The sequence below is a fragment of the Crocuta crocuta genome, unplaced genomic scaffold (assembly GCF_008692635.1).
Source record: "Crocuta crocuta isolate KB4526 unplaced genomic scaffold, BGI_CrCroc_1.0 scaffold61, whole genome shotgun sequence".
Classification (NCBI taxonomy): domain Eukaryota; kingdom Metazoa; phylum Chordata; class Mammalia; order Carnivora; family Hyaenidae; genus Crocuta; species Crocuta crocuta.
Genome location: NW_027528369.1, coordinates 10,875,452 through 10,879,731, shown reverse-complemented (window position 1 = coordinate 10,879,731; position 4,280 = coordinate 10,875,452). Strand labels below are relative to the sequence as shown.

Genomic DNA, 4,280 nt, shown 5'->3' with positions numbered 1-4,280 from the left:
ACCAAGCAGTCCCCACCTGCCAGTCCCCTGGAGGGTGGGGTGGGGGAGGACAGGCACAGGGGCCCCTGAGGGCACCTCTGGGTGCTGCAGGCTGAAGGACGCCTGCCATCCAACACTATACGGAAGCTGTAGATCTGGCCCCCTTCCCGATGGGCCAGTAAAACGGAGAAGCTCAGGAATGATCCGGGCAGGAGGGGCCCAGGCGCCCCCAATGCCTCCCTTCTGCTCTGTCTCCCACCCTCTCCCCCCACCCCGTTGCTCATTAAGTTCTCTCCCTGACAAACCCTCCCTTCGCTCTCTTTCATTAACTTGCTACAGGGGAAGACTAATGTGTTATTGTTTGTTACACGAAGGAAACAGTTTTATTCTCTGTTCTTAATTTAAAAACAAATTATACACAACACTTTATAATTACCCAACAAAACAAACAGGCCGCAGGGGGGTGTGAACTGTGCTGTGTACTGGAGCCCCGGTCTCTCCTGCAGCCTGGGGGCTCCGCAGACAGACTCTGGGCAGCCCAGCAGGGGGCCGCCTCCAGCACCCTGTGCACCCCCTGCGCTGCAGGCCTTTCAGGACCCTCTCAGCCTCCCCCCTGCTTGCGCCCAAACCCTGGGCAAATCCGCCTTAATGCTCCGCAGCCTCCACCAAATGGTCAGTTATCAAATGCATGGGACCCACACTATTTCCAGATGAAAGAGGCAGTCATCAAAGCCACCGTGTCCTATAACTTCTCTGTGTCCTTGCCCTGCCTTCTACCCACGGTTCAGAGGCGGATTCATTCGAGGCTGGGTCTGTACTTCGTTACTATAAAGAAAGTTGGTAAATGGTAAGAAGATAGCTGGACTCAACCAGAGAAAACAATAAATGTGATAAACACATCAGATATGCCAGTTTCAGAGAAAGCGAGCTACTAAAGGGCAAAGCAGGGTAGCTTTGACAGGTTTCCTTTCGCCACTTCTAGCAAGTTCCTCTCTATGTGCTGTAGCGGCCGTGGGGAAAAGGAAACAGAGTCTGCGCACAGAAAACCCACTGCCCAGAATTTCTGAACCACACTGAGATCAGGTTCTTCTGGGCAGAGCACCGGAGAGGTGCTCGGGGCGCTATTGGAGGTGACTGCATTTTCTGGGGTGTCAAGGAATGGAGCACTCTGACAGCCGCCGACAGCTGCCTCTTCCACCTCTCTCCCCAGGGGGCACAGGAGGAGGAGGTGTCACACATGGGGCTGTGACTGCAGCCCCAGAAATGCACACAGCTTTTCCTTTCATCCACATCTGTCCCCACACGTTCCCCCCGCCCCCCAGGCCCTCAGACACCTTCTGCCTCCCTCACTGGGTGTCCCTGGGTCCTGGGAGCTGCACCACGTGGGAGGGCGGGCGGCAGACAGCAGTGTGCGGCCAGGGTCTGAGCGCTTGGAACGGAGGACTGGAAAGCAGAGCCAACCCCGCTGTCCCTCCCTTGCCAGGGCCTCGTTGACCTGGTACACAGGGCTGCGGATGGATGCCAGGGGCGGAGGTCATGGCCACATCTCGGAGGGAAATCGGGAGAAGTAACCTGCCCAGGACCGCAAAATAACAGGAGACGCTGCGGTCCAAGCCCAGGCCTGGCTGTACCCCCAGACCATGACCCATTGTGCCCCACAACAGGGGGAGAGGAGCGTCCATGATGCGGGGCTGCCCCAGGGAGGCTGACATCTGAGTCAGTTCTACAGACTTCACCAACCACAAGCCAGGCTGCCCCCAGGGCACGTGGGTGGCCCCTCAGGCTAGGTGAGCCCCAGGGCATCGACTCGGCCACCCAGAAGGGTAATTCACAGTCATTCCAAGATGAGCCCCCCCGCCCCGAAAATACAAGCCCTTTGTTCCCACAGTTGTATTCTTTTTAACGTTTTATTTATTTCTAGGAAGGAGAGAGAGAGAGAGAGATAGCATGAGCAGGGGAGGGTCAGAGAGAGAGGGAGTCACAGACTGAAACAGGATCCAGGCTCTGAGCTGGCAGTCAGCACAGAGCCCGACGCGGGGCTCGAACCCACGAACCGCGAGATCATGACCTAAGTGAAAGTCGGACGCCTAACCAACTAAGCCACCCAGGCGCCCCCCCCACAGTTGTATTTTTAAAACAGCCTCAGAAAACACTCAGAGATGGACACCAAGATGCACGGACGGGACGTTCACCGCAGTGTTATTTACGATGCTGAAATCTGGGACTCGACCGAAGGGTCCAGAAAAGGTTTAGGAGATGAGGGTGAGCACAGGGTGCTGGGGCCCCAGCCCAGCTGTGGGGCTGACTGCCAGGAAGCACCCTGCAGTGCCGCCCAGGGGAAAAGAACGGTGGTGGGTCAGTGGGTCGCAGCCTGAAGGTGACCACCCAGGTGAGCACAAGGTTACGGGGATCAGGTGATCCTCATTTCTTCTTAGTGCGTCCCATTTTCTCCAGCTTTTCTGAAATGTATCACTTTACAGTCAGATGCTTTAAAAGCCTAATAAACGTCATTTAGTTTCTAAAACTGGAGATACTTCAACTTCAGCATTAGTATCGTCTGCTACACAAAAGAGACAAAAATACAAAAGCATTTGTTTTGGATGGTGGATCTACAGTGTGTTTGTAACTCTCCGTAGCTCTTTAATGCCTCAAAATGACAGAGGCAAAAAATGAGGTAACAGCGTTTTCCTTTCGGCTAAAACTACTGGTTCCTAAAAGGCTTATGCAGACGTGAAGACATGAGTGCCGATGAGGCAGTTTCCATGCACGCAGCGCGGACAGTGACACCCACTGAGCATTTCCCGCCACCAGTGTGAGTGCCTGGCGGGCGGGGAGGCCAGGATGGCTGCCGTGAGCACAGGGCTCCGGGAGGCCCGGCCTCATGGGGGGCCCAGGACAGCTGCAGCTGAGGGCGAGACGGAGCCAGCCGGGCAAGCGTTCAGGGAAGGAGACGCGGGGCACGTGCACCTGGGCTGACGGGGAGGGGGGGTAGACACCGGGTGGGTAAACCTGGGCTCACGGGAGGGTAATTCGTGGAGCAGATGCTGAGAAGCAGCCCTTCCAGTGCTCACCAGGAAGCCTCACAGCAAAAATTACTTTTAATTTGGGGAACTACTGCCAGAGTCCCCTCCAGAGAGGACGGACTAACTTATTCTGCCACCAAACACGTGGGGGCGTGGCGCCATCCCTTGGGTCCGACTTTTAGGTCGCTCAGGCACGTGACCCCGAAATGACTCCCTCCTAAACTCCTGTAGTTAAGAGCTGGTCTTCAAGGTCAGGAGATGGGGGCCCTGCCCCGAGCAAGCAAAAACAGCTCTATTCAGGGCAGATGACTGTGTGTCATCCTGCTGGACACCTCTGGGTCCAGAAAGACCAGGAGACCCTCAGGAAGAGAGCCCCACGTTCCAGCCCCAGGGAACACGGGGTCTCCACCAGCAGTGGCTCTGCCTCGACTCCACTGCCACCAAGTAAGTGCACGTGGGCCATCGGTTCTCCTTTCTCAACTACCCAAGTTCACACAACTGCGCTCGGGACCCCAGCCAGGGGCGCCGAGCAGCCATGTGGCAGAATCCCCGGACGCGCTGCTGTCACACAGACGAACGAGGCCGGGGCTTATTCTCACCGCCCAGACTCTCAGGCGGAACCGAAGCACAAGGGGCGTCAGGAAGGTCGCCCGACACAGGAGGGTCACACCCACGGTTCAGGGCACCGCTGCAGTCAGCCCGGACCTGCATCGACCTGCGCGGGGCCTCTGCTCCCCCTCCCCGGGTCCAGCACCCCTGTAAGCCTTCACGTCCCTTCGGTCACAACTCACAACACCCGCGGGAGCCGGGCGGCGCTGATCCGGGGGCCCCGCTGCACAAGTCACCTCCCGAGAGTGATCCCTGCAGGCAAACGAGGGCGGCTGGTTCCCACGGGGGTGAGAGGGCGCAGGTCGGCGCCCTGGGCCCCAGCCCGAGCGTCCCAGGCCGGCGCGCTCAGGAACGCTGCCTTCGGATCAGAAAACCAAAAGGGGGAAACGCGCTAAAACCCAGATCCGTATCAGAAGGTAAAATGCTGTTTCACAAGCGCCGCCTGGGGCAGGACGCGCACGGGCCCGGGCCCGGGGGCCCGGCCGCGCAGTCCGCCNCTCTCGGAGCCTGGCCGCTCACAGGCCCGCACTCGTGCGGTCGCCGCCGCCGCGGAGCCGCGTGGACCCGCACCCTGGGCGCCCAAGGCGCTGCACGCGGCAGGCAGACTCGGCGCGGGCACCTCAGGCCCCGCGGAGCCAGGAACGAACTCAATTTTTCGCGGCCGCCCAA

The 4,280-nt window shown here is 58.8% G+C and overlaps 1 protein-coding gene across 5 annotated transcripts in view; it reads right to left on the bottom strand.

Annotated features, from left to right (window-relative positions):
* Positions 1-4,076, bottom strand: part of ACSF3 (acyl-CoA synthetase family member 3) — a 59,590-nt gene extending 55,514 nt beyond the window's left edge. For 2 of the 5 annotated variants that reach the window (XM_077754125.1, XM_077754120.1), the window contains exon 1: positions 679-3,775. The gene's annotated coding sequence lies outside the window, so the exon portion shown is untranslated. The other 3 variants (XM_077754121.1, XM_077754123.1, XM_077754124.1) reach the window with 3 other exon arrangements.
* Between the last annotated feature and the right edge of the window lie 204 nt (positions 4,077-4,280).